Source organism: Dipodomys spectabilis, unplaced genomic scaffold (genome assembly GCF_019054845.1).
Source record: "Dipodomys spectabilis isolate Male_0828 unplaced genomic scaffold, ASM1905484v1 ptg000783l, whole genome shotgun sequence".
NCBI lineage: Eukaryota > Metazoa > Chordata > Mammalia > Rodentia > Heteromyidae > Dipodomys > Dipodomys spectabilis.
This window is the reverse complement of record NW_024871460.1, coordinates 17,897,079-17,913,353: the sequence shown is the minus strand read 5'-3', so window position 1 is coordinate 17,913,353 and position 16,275 is coordinate 17,897,079. Positions and strand designations below refer to the sequence as shown.

Below are 16,275 nucleotides of genomic sequence, written 5' to 3'. Positions count from 1 at the left end.
CTCATGGTCAAAAAGTGGCGGACCATGATTGAAGCTCTTGTGTGTTCTGTGTTGGTTAAAAAAAAAACAAACCAGATATGCAAGACCTCCTATACTGAACATCAACAAATCTATAGCATGATGAAAACCATGACCAGCGAAACGTAGATTGGTGTCTTTATTATGAAAGTAAAAAATGATGGAGAAGCCCAAATTTGAATCAGAAAAAATTAGAGAGCTTTATGGTGAAGGTGGTAGCTCTGGAAAAGCTACTGGGGACAAGAGGGTGCTAAAGTCAAACAAATGTATACAGATGAGCCCCAGTCCAAGAATCCATTTAAAACTAAAATAGTGGCAAATAAAAGGCTTTTTTTTTTTTTTTTGCGTGTGGGGGAGAGGGGGGCCCGGAAGGGGGAAATATCCTGTCTTAAAAACCTTGTTATATATTAGAATGCTATCAAGTCACTTTATGCTTGTAGTTTTCTATACACTTTATACAAGTAGAAAGGCACCATTAAATTGCTTTATGCACACCAAGAGGATATATGTACTTTTTGCCAGTACTGGGGCGTGAACTCATGACCTGGACACTGTCTCTCAGCTTTTTCTTTCAAGGTTGGAGCTCTATCTCTTGAGCCACAGCTCCACTTCAGGCTTTTTGGTGGTTAATTGGAAATAAGAGCCTCACAGACTTTTTTTTTCTGGGTTGACTTCAAACCTTAGATCTCAAGCCTGCTGAATAGATGGATTCCAGGTGTGAGCCACCAGGTCCTGACTCATAGTTTTAATCCTATTTTTTGTCAAAGGGAACCAATCACCATTAATTTATGTTGTTTAACTTGCTTATCACAGTATTTTGAATTACTAAGCCATATTTCCCTGTCCATTATTGGTCAACACTTCCCTTTTCTGACAATGTGAGGAAATCATATTAGCAAATTCATGAAGAACATTTCTTAGTTAATATTAGATAGGGCAAGTCATATTAGAATCATGTGTAAGCTGTGACATATTTAAAATGCTTTTTGTCCTGACATGAACATAATGTCAGCTGATGACAACTAGGTGTTTTGTTTGTTCAACCCACCTGCAAAGAAATTCTACTAGGGTACTAGAATATTATCTAGTTCAAACAGAGTCCCTATAGCTATATGCTTTGTTTACACACACACACACACACACACACACACACACACACACACTTGTCAATTTTTGTTGTTGTTGGTTATGGGGCTTGAACACTGGGCCTGGGTGATGTCCCTCAGCTCTTCAGCTCAAGTCTAGCACTCTACCATTGGAGCCACAGCCTCACTTCTGGTTTTGTGAGTGGTTTATTGGAGATAAGGGTTTCATGGCTTTTCCTGCCCTGGCTGGCTTTGAAGTATGACTGTGGTCTTCAGATCTCAGCCTCCCTAATAGCTAGGATTACAGGTGTGAGCCACCAGCACTCAGCATATTTGTCAATTCTTAAAGCAATACACACACACACACACACACACACACACACACACACTTTGTGTACATATTATTTTAACATTCTCCAAGAAAATGTGAGTTAGCTCTCTATAATCACAATATTTTATAGAAAAATTTAGGAACATTAACTCTAAGTGGAATAGAACAAAAATAACCTAAAGAAGAACAGATTTGGGTCAAATTTTTCTCCTAATTAGTTTAGGTCATTATTGAGGAAGGAATAAAAAAATTTCAAGGGCTTTTGGATTTCAGAATTATATGAATAGGGACTGTAGAACTGTAATTTTGGAGCAAAGCATCAAGTAATGAGCTCTTTTTAACATAATGTAAATTGTACCTGGACATAGTAAACTTATAAAAGCTAGTCACTATGGCTGTCAGAATAGTAACAGATTTTTTTTTTTTTTTTTTGGGTCCGGTCGTGGGGCCTGAACTCTGGGCCTGGGTGCTGTCCCTCAGCTCTTCAGCTCAAGGCCAACGCTCTACCACTTGAGCCACAGTGCCACTTCCGGCTTTTTTCTTTATGTGGTGCTGAGGAATTGAACCCAGGGCCTCAGGCATGCAAGGCAGGTGCTCTACCACTGAGCCACCTTCCCCGCCCAATAGATGTCTTTTGCATGTCATCTGTTCCCATTCTCCCCTTCACGCCCTAAAGGAGGAGACACATGGACTTTCTGAGTTCTACAATTATCATTTGTTTGTGTGTGTGTGTGTGTGTGTGTACTGTTCTGGGCTTAAACTCAGGCTAGGTGCTGTCCTTAAACTTTCTTTGATCAAGGTTAGTGCTCTACCACTCCAGCCACAGCAACACTTTGTTTTTTCTGAGTAATTTGTTGGAGGTAAGAGTCTCACAGCTGGGGGCCCATGGCTTAAGCCTGTTATCCTAGCTACTCAAGAGGCTGAGTTCTGAGGATGGAGGTTCAAAGCCCACCAGCCAGGGCAGGGAAGACTCTTACTTCCAATAAACAACCTGGGAAAAGCTGGTAATAGCACTGCTGCTCAAGTGGTAGAGTGCTAGTCTTAAGCCAAAGAAGCTCAAAGACAGTGCCCAGGCCCGAAGTTCAAGCCCCAGGCCTAGTCAAAAAAAAAAAAGCAAGTCTCATGGTCTTTTCTGGTTTCAAACAACTACCTTCAGATCTCAGCCTATGGAGCAGCTAGGATTACAAGCATGAGCCACCAGCACCCAACACAGTATTATCATGAGGACACTTTTCCCAAATTTGGTTGAAATCACTCATAAACATATCACGTTACCAATTTCAAATGTCTAAGAACAAAACCACTAGAAATATTAAATACAAAAGATTTGAACTAAAAAGCTTATCCTTTACTATGGTCTGTCTGACTAAAAGATCAAACTTATTCTTATGTCCACCTTAGACTCTATACTCTACTAATGAGTGTTAACCAAACCCTACCTCAAAACATTTTGAATCTTCAAGCTAAAATGGAAGAAAAAACTGGATATGTTAGAAGTACAAGAAATAACGAAAAGAGAATAGTTAATCTGACTAAACTATAATGTACAAACCGTGTGAATTACAATGGTAGAATCCTTTGTAATGTTACTACATACAACAGATGAAGAATAACAAAAAGAATCATTGTAAAGTACAACAAACAAGTGCTAAAGGAAGCAGTTAGAGTGGCCAACAGAAGGTGAATACTTTATACCCATATATGAAAGGAGAGGGGAGATAAAAGGTGAATTTGAATGGGTACATCCTATGCATATATGGAAATGTCACAATGAAAACGCCCTTGAAAAACTAATAGATGCTACTTAATAAAAAGGAAAAGAAACAGACAAACAAAAAATAACTAGTGGTTCTAAGATGGTGGCAAACCTACTTTAATATGCATACAAGCCAGCTGGTTAAATAATGCAGATTCTGATTCAGGTTGATGGGTGAGATTCACATTCCTCATCCAAAACTACAATGCATGTCAAGCAAAAGTACACCCAGAAAAGAAAAATCACTGTGCCTCTTTAGGACTAAAAGAACTGGTGGAATACAGCTTTATGTTGCAATTGTGATTCAAATAAGCTACTTGCTCAAATTTATACAGGTAAGAAAACATTGTTACAAGGCCCACAATATGAAAGCCTCCCATCAACCTTCTAGGTTGTAGAACTTCCAAGAAATCCTGTTTAAAATTTTTTTTTCTTGGGCTGGGAAGTTGGCTCAGTGGTAGAGCGCTTGCCTTGCATGCTCGAGGCCCTGGGTTCGATTCCTCAGCACCACATAAGCAAAAAGAAAAAAGCCGGAAGTGGCGCTGTGGCTCAAGTGGTAGAGTGCTAGCCTTGAGCTGAAGAGCTGAGGGACAGTGCCCAGGCCCAGAGTTCAGGTTCCACGACCGGACCCAAAAAAAAAAAAAAAAAATTTTTTTTTCTTCTTTTACACCTTAAAAATGTGAGTCAAACATCAAATGCATTTTAAAGATTTGCTCTGACATAAGACTAAGCAAATACTCAGTTTTCCTAAAAATTTCTAATGCTATTCCCTCAGTCTCTAATCAACTGAAAAACACCTAAGTTTCAGCACAATAAAACAAACACTAAGAAGTTTCTATGAAATGCATTTTTAAAAAAATGAGTCAATCACAAAACCTAGCAATGCAAGCAGTTTATTGACAAATTACTTTTGCACAATTCTGAAGTCTATCCATACGTGAGTATTTAAAAACTGTCTTGAGGGCTGGGAAGGTGGCTCAGTGGTAGAGTGCTTGCCTTGCATGCATGAGGCCCTGGGTTCGATTCCTCAGCACCACATAAGCAGAAAAAGCCAGAAGTGGCACTGTGGCTCAAGTGGTAGAGCGCTAGCCTTGAGCTGAAGAGTTGAGGGACAGCGCCCAGGCCCAGAGCTCAGGCCCCATGACTGGCAAAAAAAAAAAAAAAACTGTCTTGAAAATCTTGTTTGGACAGTGGCTTTTTGGAGGCATAGGAAGGATTTTTCAGCCAGTCTTATAAAAACAACCACTTCTTCCCACTAGCAGAAGGATCATTTTACAGAAAGAAATATAAACTCCTGAAAATCACATTTAGTCTGGCAAGATGTTCATAACTATGGGGGGAAAAAACCCCAGGACTTAGGTGGCTCAGTGGTAGAGTGCTTGCCTTGCATGCTCGAGGCCCTGGGTTCGATTCCTCAGCACCACATAAGCAAAAAGAAAAAAGCCAGAAGTGGCGCTGTGGCTCAAGTGGTAGAGTGCTAGCTAGCTTTGAGCTGAAGAGCTGAGGGACAGCGCCCAGGCCCAGAGTTTAGGCCCCACGACCGGACCTCCCCTTCCCCCCCCCCCCAAAAAAAAAGAATGTCTTTGGGGGCTGGAAAGGTGGCTCAGTGGTAGAGTGCTTGCCTTGCATGCATGAGGCCCTGGGTTTGATTCCTCAGCACCACATAAGCAAAAGAAGCTGGAAGTGGCGCTTTGGCTCAAGTGGTAGGGCGCTAGCCTTGAGCTGAAGAGCTGAGGGACAGTGCTCAGGCCAGGAGTTCAGGCCCCATGACTGACCCAAAAAAAAAAAAAAAGAATGTCTTTGGGGGCTGGGAATCTAGCTTAGTGCTACAGTGCTTGCCTAGCATGCATGAAGCCCTGGGTGCAATTCCTCAGTACCACATAAACAGAAAAGCCAGAGGTGGCGCTGTGGCTCAAGTGACAGAGTACATGAGCAAAAAGAGCTCAGGACAGTGCCCAGGCCCGTGAGGTTCAAGCCCCAGGACTGGCAAGGCTGAAATGATGTAGTTGCAGTAATGGAGCACTGCTTAGCATGCAAGAATTCCTAGGTTCAATCTCTAGGAGTAATCAATAATGAAATTGTTTACTTTTTTTCAGATTGAGCCCCAATACTTGTAATTAGTAAATTAAATGGCTAACAATAAATTACATCTTAAATAAAAAAGACACTCTCCAACTATCAAAACTAATACCAGTATAATTTCCTAAAATTTATACTGTAAAATGTACTAAAATATTGGCATTTATTATTTATTTAAACATGTTAAATTATAAATGTCCCATCCAACGCATGAAACAACCAAGTCTAAAGCTTGAAACTAGCAAGACTCTTTTACTTATTTTTACTTATTTTTTTGCAGTCCTGCGGTCTAAACTCAGGGCCTTGTATTTGTCAGGCAGGCACTCTACCACTTAAACCACACTTTTGGGCTGAAGGCTATTTTAGAGGTGTAAAGACAAAAACATACAATTTCAAGTTTTGAAAAACACTATCAATCACACAGAATTTGTTTACTTCAATTTTATTACGATATCCTCAAATATGAATATACTTACATGGACAAGTTAGGAGATGGAACCCCCCTATCATCAGCTAGGTTCCCAAGGTGGCTCAGCGTTGAAGTCGAACTGCTCTCTATACAGCACTTCTCCTAGGCCCTCTGGGTAGTTGTATACTTGGTCAGAAAGTTCGCCCTAAAAGGAAATCAAAGTAGATACTTCTTTATTTAAAAAATCAGGTTGTGATTTACTTAGGCTGACTTAAAGATGAACTTATACAAAATAAGTTTTAGTAGAAATATTTTCTTTCATGGTTACATTACACTAAATGTTTTCAAAGGGTTTGCTACTACTAAAATACCAACTACCTCTCCACCCTATTGCTTCTTTTTTGTTATTGGTTGTGGGGCTTGAACTCAGGGCCTAGGCACTGTCCCAGAACTCTCTGGCTCAAGGCTAGTGCTCTACCACACTGGGCCAATGAACTACTTCAAATTTTTTTGTAGATAATTGGAGATTAAGAATCTCACAGACTTAACTGCCCTGGCTGGATATCAGATCTCAGATCCTCAGATCATATCAGATCCCCAGATCTCAGCCTCCCGAGTTGCTAGGGTTACAGGTGTGAGCCACCAGCACCCAGCTCTCATTACCTTTTTAATGTAGGTAATATTTCTAACTGCTGTGCCACAAAGCAGGAGGCAACAATGCTCAATAGGAAATGTACTTATTATCTTGTTCATGTAACTGTAACCCCTCTGTACAGCATTTTTACAATAAAAATGTACAAAAAAACTACACACACACACACAAAAAAAAAAAACCTCACAGAATTGTGATCCAGTCATTTAATCAAGTTGCTTTATCTACCCATTTACGGGTTTTGAGCTTTCATCCAATTCTATTTTTTGCCATCTAAAACTGAAGTTTGTTGTTAAAATTTGAAACTTTCTAAGTACCTTCCACAACTTTATATATATACAAAATATTTTTAATGGAAGATTAAAAAGGTTTAGTAAGCTGGGGGCCAGTGGCTCATGCCTGTAATCCTAGCTACTCAGGAGGCTGAGATCTGAGGATTGCCAGCCCGTGCAGAGCAGGGCAGGAAAGTTCATGAGACTCTGATCTCCAATAAACCACTCAGAAAACAGGAAATAGCACTGTGGCTCAAGTGGTAGAACGCTAGCCTTGAGCAGAACCGAGGGACTGCACCCAGTCCCAGAGTTCAAGCCTCACAACTGACAAAAAAAAAAAATGCTTGGTGTACTAGTAAACAAACACTTAATCCAGTGTGATCAATTTCCTATTTGTGAACAAATCAATTTGTGAACAAATTCCTACTATAACACTAAAAAAAAGTTCTAGGATTTAGCTATACCTACATTTCTATTTTCAATTCAATGATTACTGCTTTCCAGTATTATAATCAGAGAATATTTGCTAGAATTCTGAGTGGTGAGAAATATAAAACTAGAAATAGTAAAGGAGAGTTTAAAAGATTCAGAAGCACTCTAGACCTAAATCCTATGTTTACCTCAACCAGAACCAAGGCACCACCCTTAGTTAAGGGAAATAAAATGTTTCATCTAGGAGGAGACACTTATAATTCTACTCAGGAGGATAAGACCTGAGAATCCAGGTTCAAAGCCAGTGTGGGCAGACAAATCCCAAACCTATGAGACTCCTTTCTTCAACTAATCAGCAAAAGGTGGGAAATGGATCCATGGCAGACCACCAGGCATGAATGGAAAAAGCCAAAGGACAACACTGGAGGCACTGAGTTCAAGGCCTAGTCCCCCACACAAGAATAGTTGTGTGTTGTGTGCACAAACAAAAAAGAACTTGTAACAACGTTCAATAGTGATCCTAGATTCCAAATAACACAACACTCTATAAACATTCTAATTGTTCCCTTATCTAGCCGATTTAAGAAACAGACAAAAAACTACTTGTGTTGGGGACAATTCATTCTTGATTATCCTAAGTAGGATAATTATCCTGCTCTGAAGTTTTGCTGCTTTAAATAACCCAAGACTCAAACTAAAAGTGGGTCCAAGCCTGTCACCATTCACTAAAATCAACTCAAAATGGATTAAAGACCTTAACACCAAATCTGAAACTGTGGAACTACTGCAGAACTACTACTTACAGGCCCAGTAGGAACTTTCTGAATAGAGTCCCAGGGTTACAACAAATTGGAGAGTGACTCGACAAATGGGACTACCTCAAAAAAAAGTTCCTGCACAGCTAAAGAAATAGCTACCAAACTAGAAAGACAGCCAACTAATTGGGAAAAAAAAATTTACCAGCAATGTATCAGACAAGGGCCTAATACCCATTATATACAGGGAACTTAAACTAACTCCTCCCAAATCTAATAAACCAATCATTAAATGGATAAGGGAGCTAAAGAGAGACTTCTCAGAAGAGACAAAAACGGCAAAGAAACTCATGAGGAAATGTTCATCATCCCTGGCTGCAAAGGAACTGCAAATAAAAACAACCCTGAGATACTGCCTTACCCCAGTCAGAATGGCCCACATCCTAAATTCAGCCAATGACAAATGCTGGAGAGGATGCGGAGAAAGAGGAACCCTATTGCATTGCTGGTGGGAATGTACACTAATACAACCACTTTGGAAAGCAGTCCGGAGCAGTCTGAAAGCTAAATATAGACCTCCCCTATGACCCAGCCATGCCACTTCTAGGCATCTATCCTGAACAACAGGAACCAGGATACAAGGACACATGCACCTCCATGTTCATTGCAGCACTGCTCACAATAGGCAAGATATGGAAACAATCCAAATGCCCCACTACAGATGAACGATCAAAAAATTGTGGTACCTATATACAATGGAATATTATGCAGCCATTGGAAAGAACAAAATAATGGCATTCACAGGGAAATGGAAGGAGTCAGAAAAAAATCATTTTGAGCAAGGTAAGCCAAGAGCAAAGACAACCCATACATGGGTCTCCCTAATATGTGGATGTTAAATGCAAAATGCAAGGAAATATGACAAAGTAAACACGACTCAAGAAACAAAGGACCTCCACTCAATTTGGAGTATCATTTCTAAAGGACTCCATGTTCCTGACCACGTGTGTGTGTGTGTGTGTGTGTGTGTGTGTGTGTGTGTGTGTGTGTGTGTGTAAATATGTGCACAGCTGAGGGAAGCTAGGAGTAGGACACGGAATCAGAGGGAAACAGGAGAAAACATATACAACAGAGGGCCCCATCAGCTGCACTTGACATTGATGAAAATGAATTAAGCAACGCAAGGGCAGTGATGGGAGAGAGGGAAAGAAGGAACAGCTAACACTAAACAAAAGGAAAGAAATGTACATATCACCCGATGTGGAAAAAATAATTTTATCATCAAAACTCATAGAATTCACAAACAGTAGGGCTGGGAAGGTGGCTCAGTGGTAGAGCGCTTGCCTTGCATGCCTGAGGCCCTGGGTTCGATTCCTCAGCACCACATAAGCAAAAAGAAAAAAGCCGGAAGTGGCGCTGTGGCTCAAGTGGTATAGCCTTGAGCTGAAGAGCTGAGGGACAGCGCCCAGGCCCAGAGTTCAGGCCCCACGACTGGACCCCAAAAAATAAAAAATAAAACTTTAAAAAAAAAAAAAAAAGAATTCACAAACAGTAGACTATGATAATGACAATTTGCTTCCTGAAGGTTAAAATGTGTTTGTACTTTATAAGTATCACTATCTCACATTTATGTAATCACTTAATCTCAATACTAATAAAAAATAACCCAAGACTCAGGGTTGTGAAACATTAAGTGAAGATGCTCATTCTTAAAGTATTAAGGCTTTCCCCAAATGTGAAAGAAACAATGTCATAGAGATACTAATAGTAGCATAAGAGCCATTTACATACAGGATGGATAGAAAGTTTATCTTTGTTTTTGCCAGTCCGGGATTTGAACTCTGGGCCTGGGTGTGGGTGCTGTCCCTGGGCTCCACTTGCTCAAAGCTAACACTACCACTTGAGCTACTTCAGGTTTGTTTTTTTGTGTTTGTGTTTGTGTGTGTGTGTTTGTGATTAATTGGAGAAGAAAGAGTCTCATGGACTTTCCGGCCTTGGCTGGCTGCCTTCAAATCACCATCCTCAAATTTTAGCCTCTTGAGCAGCTAGGATTACAGGCATGAGCCACCAGCACTTTGGAATGTTTATCTTTAAGTAAAAGCATGAAGGCTGGCACCAGTGGCTCACACATGCAATCCTATCTACTCAGGAGGCTAAGCTCTGAGGATTGATGTTCAAAACCAGACAGGTAAGAAAAATGCATGAGCTGGGCGCTGGTGGCTCACGCCTGTAATCCTAGCTAGGAGGCTGAGACCTGAGGATCGCGGTTCAAAGCCAGCCCGGGCAGGAGAGACCATGAGACTCCTATCTCTAATAAACCACCAGAAAACCGGAAGTGGCGCTGTAGCTCAAGTGGTAGAGCGCTCGCCTTGAGCTGAAGAGCTGAGGGACAGCGCCCAGGCCCAGAGTTCAAGCCCCACTGCCGACCAAAAAAAAAAAAATGCATCACTTATCTCCAATTAACCACCAAAAAACCTGCAAATAGACCTGTGGCTCAAGTGGTAGAGCACACTGGCCTTGAGCAAAAAATGTTCAAACAGCACCCAGGCCAGAACCTGAATTCAAGCCCCAGGAAAAGCAAAAAAAAAAAAAAAAGGGGGGGGGGGGGAAGGAGAGAGAAAAGCATGAAGATGAAATTGAAATGTGGTTAAGATAAATAAATTATTCTCACTTAGAATGGTTTGTGTAAATCACTTGGATAAGGAACAACACAGCAACAAAATTCCTTCATATAATCATTTCGAGAGAATAATAGGAAAGAACAGGACTGAAAGTGTTTATTACCAGTCAGACACAGAAAACTTTTATTGTCACGCTTGACAGTAATTGAAAATTGTTTTTTGTTTGAATATAGAATCTTTATTCTAATTATTCTAAAATTGCTCCATGATACTCTTCCTAAAAATTAAAAACCTCAATATGGTGATTAGAACTCAACCAAAGGGTAGTCTATCCAGCCAATCCTTCTAAGACTATGAAGGTCATGCAAAGCAAGGGAAAGACTGGGAAAAACTTCTCTGACACAAGCCAGAGAAGGCTGTGGGAGACACTACAACTAAATACAATGTGGCACCATGAATCAAATCCTGGAATAAAAAAAGAGATTAAAGAGAAATTGATAAAATTCAAAATATTATTAGCAAGATGCTAATAAGGTCAAACTGGTTAAGTATGTTTTCACAGAAATCACAATATCTAACTAAAGCTCATTAATAAAATTTAGGGAAGGTATTCATACAACAGACTACTATTCAGCACTAAAAGAAATATCCGGGTTGGGAAGGTGGCTCAGTGGTAGTGCTGGCCTTGCATGCAGGAGGCCCTGAGTTTGATTCCTCAGCACCACATAAACAGAAAAAGCCGGAAGTGGCCTTGTAGCTCAAATGGTAGAGCACTAGCCTTGAGCTGAGGGACAGTGCCCAGGCCCAGAGTCAGGCCTCATGACCGACAAAAAAAAAAACAAAACAATATCCTATTGATTAATACAGTATTATATATAAAAAGATTTGTTCCATTTATAAGGAAATTGTAGAGCAATTGTTTAAAAAACAACCAGAAAAGTAGAGCTATCTGGGGTGTTAGCAATAATCAATATCTTCATAGAGGCTTAGGTTACACAGCTGTTGGTTGTGTTTTTGTCTTGTCTGTTCTGGTTTTTTGACAGGGTCTTGCTATATTAGCCCAGCCTAGCTTCCAATTCTCTCTTGCCTCACCTTCCCAAGTGCAAGGAATACAGGTATGTGACAACAGGAACAGTTCTAATTTGTGTCAAAGCGGTATTCTTAAGATCTGCAATGTAAATTTTATTTCTAATTTAAAAAAGTGGTAAACATAGTGCTTTAATGACATATACAGAGGGTAAAGCATTGTGGTGCCTCAAATTTACATGGAACAGTAAGATGGAGAGACAATAAGGAAAATGCAGAAAAGCTGTGTTGATTTCAAGCAGTTAATCTTTCTGACTTAAACTCCTTGGGGCTTGTTTTCATATTAGCACCTTCATGTTCCCATATGTATAAAAAATTAACACACCATGAAAGCGATTATAATCAAAGCACATTATACGCATGTATGAAAATATCCCCTACAATGTACAATTTAGTGTGTGTGTGTGTGTGTGAAAGAGACAGACAAGACAAATAGAGACAGACACAGGGAGAGGGCCTCACCAGCTAACGACTAGCCACAATTCTGCCAGGTTAGTCCCTTCAGTGCCCTAAGATTCGCAGCCTAGCTGGGATTCAATGGTGAAGCTCGAGCAGGACGCAGAGCTTAATGGATCCACCGAGAAGCTATCACAAAATTCAGTTAAATCTGCTGAAACATCACGGGGCTGGGAGCTGGGTCTCAAGTGTTTCCTGAGCCAGTAGTTCTAAGAACACGCGTCTAGGATAAACACACTGCTTCAGGGTTAAAAGTGGTGACCCCTACTAACTGTCGACAACCAAGACAGTTCTTGGTAACTAAGTCCCTCTGGCCCATCCTACTCCCACTTTAGGCCCCGGAGTCTCGGTGCGGACCAGAAAACGAAGCCATGGTGACTAATCCTCAGACTTCAGGAGGTGACTGGGGTGAGTGAAGGCGACTTGGTCCAATCAGGAGCGCCGCAGGGGCGGAGCACCAGCCCCGAGGCTTCCAGAAGGGGCCAAAGGCCTCCAAGCTCGCTACTTTGACACAGGGGCTTCCCCGCCGCCTGGCCCCAAGTGAGGTCAACTTTCCTCCGCCAGAGGGGGACCGCGCTCCCCGCGGCCCCAAGAATCCGGCTTCCTCCCAGCTGTCACCCGAGGCCGGCGCGAGGTCCGCCCCGCTCCATTCATCCCCAGCGCACCCGCAGCTGCAGCCCGTCTCGCAGCGTGGCCGCCCGCCGGCTCCCGTGCCCAGAGCGGCGGCGCCGCGCGTGCCGGGGCTTGCGGGACCCCAGCCCCTCGGGGCTTGCGGCCGGGCCCCCTCCCTGGAAACAGCAATGCACCACGGGAGAGGGGTGGGGGCCGCACGCCGCCAGGAGAGGCGAAGACCCCTCCCCGCCCCCGGCGACGAGACCCCCGCGCGCCCCAGCCCTCTCGCCGACTCCGCGGCGGCTCGGGCTCGGCGCAGCCGACGCCTGCGGGCCCGGAGGCACGGCCCGCCGCCCCAGCCCATCGCCCGAGGCACCGACAGCCGCCACACACGCCGCCGGCCGCCATGTTCGCGGCGGCCGGCCGCTGCGGGGAGCTCCGAGGACGGCGCGGCCCAGCCGAGGCTCCCGGCCGCCCCAGGTCGACCCCTCCCGCGTCCCCCGGCCCGGTACTCACGTGAGATAACGGCCCAAAGAGTCGGGTAAAGCGTCTTCTCTTTTTCGGCGGAATTTTTAAAGAGGGATGTGGTTACCTTGAGCAGAAATACCCAAGGCGGCCTGGGCCATAGGCTGCGGGGACGACGTGGGAGGAAAAGCGCGGCACCGACACCAGCTGAGCAACAGTGGCGGCGGCGGCCGGAGAGAAATGGAGCTACGTGAGGGAGAGAAAGGCGCGGGCTGGGCGGGAAGAGGATTCGGCCTCGTACCACCGCAAAGCAGCAGAGCGAGAAGGGATGAGAAGAGGCAGAGAAACCGAGAAGGGCGGAAGAAAAAAGGGAAACGTTAGAACCGAGAGACGAGCCAGAGAGTGTGGGAAGGCGGCGCCGGAGATGCCAGTATTTATAGCAAGGGGGCGTGGCCTGTCTGCGTCACAGCCGGCCCGGCAGCCGCGCGAGCGGGGCGGGGCCCGCTGCTGCTCCGGGAGATGGGAGGGGCGGAAGAGGAAGGGGCGCCGCGCGGCGGGCTCGAGGGGGCAGAGGCCGGTCTGGCCTCGCAGGTGCGGGCCTGCGGGTGGCTTCCCGCCCTCCAGCAGTTCTCAGTTTGACGGCGGGAGGACGTTCCCTCGCGCGGATCTGGGCTAGGGGGAGGGCTGGCGTCTGGGCGGCCGCGCGGCTCGCGTCCTGCGCTCGCGCCTCTGAGCGCCTGCGCTCAACGCCCACGGCGGACCAAGCTTTCTGAGGGCTGAGCACCGCTCATTCCACTGCAGTCGCCGCACTGATGACGGCCCGGGGCCGGGGGACACCTGTTCGGCCGGGGAGGTCCGTGGCGCCTCCGCCGGATTTTCTCCTGGAGCTCCCTCCGCTTTGTGAAGACTGGGTGGACCACGCCTGGGAACTGCTGTCCCCGAGCGAGGCCAACCCCAGAGAGGCTACAGCGTAAAGAAAGTGAATTCCTAGTGGCCCGGAAGGACCGATCCGGTGTTCATCTGGCTACGGAGGCTGGGACCGCCTTAGAAGGCCCTCAGGACTCCTATATGTGGCAATATGGTAAAACTGGAAAATTTTTTAAGGAATGGCAATTTTATATCTTTTTGAAAAGCGGTGCTGCCATCAGACCTCTTCCTATTGATGCAGGATCAGTATTCACCATGTCTCACTTTCCTAGTCATTTTCATTTTTCTACTCCGCAGCAAACTTTCACTAGCTTGTATATATATGTATATATATACACACACACACATATACACACACATACATATCTTACACATCCATAATACATAGTATATATTATAAGCATTATAGATATCTATATCTATGATATGTATTATGTGTCATATTTAAATAAGCAATCAGAGATCCAGTCTTCTCCGACTAATGCTTTACAAATCGGATTGAGCAGCACAAGTGGAATTACCATTTTATTATTAATAATTATTATAATAATTTTGACAAAGGGTTTCAGTCCAAGTTGACTGGAACTCCATATCTGAGCCAGGCTGGCCTGGAGCTTTGCCATCCTCCTGCTGGCAGCCTCCCAAGGGCTGAGATTATAAGCCCAGCGAAAGGTAGGTTTTTAAAAGATTACTCACTCATCAGTGGATAGGATTGAAAGAGGGAAGATTCTTAGAACAATTTTAAAAGTGCCAAGGTTTTCAGAAAGCATAATGGGGAAGAGGCATAGAAAGACCAATTACTGTTGACTATTCAAAGGAGATGAGACAGTGCCAAAAGATTCGGGGCTGTTACCAAGGAAGAATTCTGGAGCCTTGAACAGAAGTAGAAATATCTAGTTGAAAGCTTCATCTGAGTGATTGATGAAATCAGATAAAGCCCCTCCCCCAGGAGATAGGGAGATCTAGGACCCTTTGGGTGTGAGTTTGGGACCCTTTCTGGAAGACAATAAGGAATTGTTGAAGTGTACAGGGGTAGGGGGAGGAGGGAATGTAAGCATAGGTCCTAGAGAAATGAGAGGGATAAGAGGCTGGCAGAGAAGACCAAGAGGACTGATCAATGTCCTAAGGAAGTCAAGTAACACAAATAGCTCAAAGATAGAATCAGCAAGCAAGCTGTCATATCCTTCACACAAGATGAAAAAGGATTTTGATTTTTAGCTAGTGAAAAAAGTCATCACTCCAATCTTATGTTATATTTGGGCTTTTAACCTGAAGTTATTGGGGAAAGTGATGGAATGATTTTCATTTTAGAAAAAGGGGAGAATATGGAGTTGGGAAGAGAAAGGAGTCTTTAAGTTTGGGTAAGTGCATTTGAGAAGCAATTATAGTCATTCAGGGAGAATGATAAAAGCCAGAGAAGAAGTTATCTGTGACCATTAAACAATTTCAGTGGAGTAGAAGGAATTAGGTGGTAGAGGTCAAGTGAGGAGCAGGGAAGTGAAGTCAGCAATGTTGACTTCCCTTCAAGTGGAGGGTACTGGACTAGGGCCTAACCCAACATCATTTACACCATGAGGCAGTTTAGCAACTTAATGAGTATTCTTTTCATGTATTCAAAAGGAAAGACTAATGCTAGCTTTTAATGAATACAATAGAACCTTGAAACCTGTACTACATTGGAACAGACAACATAGTAATAACTTTAACAGAGTGATAGCTACCTAATGAGAACAGCATATTTAATTATGTTTGAGGTTTGGGGTTTTGGTTATTTTGCCAAGTCAAGTTACTCATACACAAATACATAGCTACTGCCAGCAAAAATATTATCATTAAAATAGAGCCCAAAGATTAAATGATATAATAGCATTCACCTTTAGCTCATCCTGGTTCATTTTAAACTATTTGCTTTTATGTCAATAGAGATAAAGGTAGGTCACTCAGAAATAACAGAAATCACCATCCTCTAAAAGAAATTTCATATAGTCATGGATATAAATGTAATAAGTGAACTGATGATATAGAATAAAATATCCCAATGTAATGGGAGTTATGGTTTCTGCTAAAAAGCTCTTCCAACACAGTGCAACAGTGTTAGGAGGTGAGGCTTAATGGGAGGTCATTAGGTCATGAGGGCAGAGTGTATGGATGAATGCCATTGTGGAGGGAGAGAGTTCCTTACAGAAGGGCAAATTTAGTTTGCACCTCTGACCCTCTTCTTGCCCTCTCTTTGCCCTTTCATCATGAGATGACAGGACAAGAATGTCCTCATCAGATCCTAACCCCTTCGTGTTGGTCTTCTAGACTAGACCGTGAGCC

General features: G+C 43.4%; 1 protein-coding gene across 3 annotated transcripts in view; it reads right to left on the bottom strand.

Annotated features, from left to right (window-relative positions):
- Positions 1-13,435, bottom strand: part of Azin1 (antizyme inhibitor 1) — a 34,958-nt gene extending 21,523 nt beyond the window's left edge. For 2 of the 3 annotated variants that reach the window (XM_042672930.1, XM_042672931.1), the window contains exons 1-2: positions 13,081-13,422; positions 5,746-5,883 (exon numbers count right to left, since the gene is read on the bottom strand). The gene's annotated coding sequence lies outside the window, so the exon portion shown is untranslated. Of the gene's footprint in view, positions 1-5,745; positions 5,884-13,080 lie in introns of all 3 variants that reach the window. The other variant, XM_042672929.1, reaches the window with a different exon arrangement.
- Positions 13,436-16,275: the final 2,840 nt, after the last annotated feature.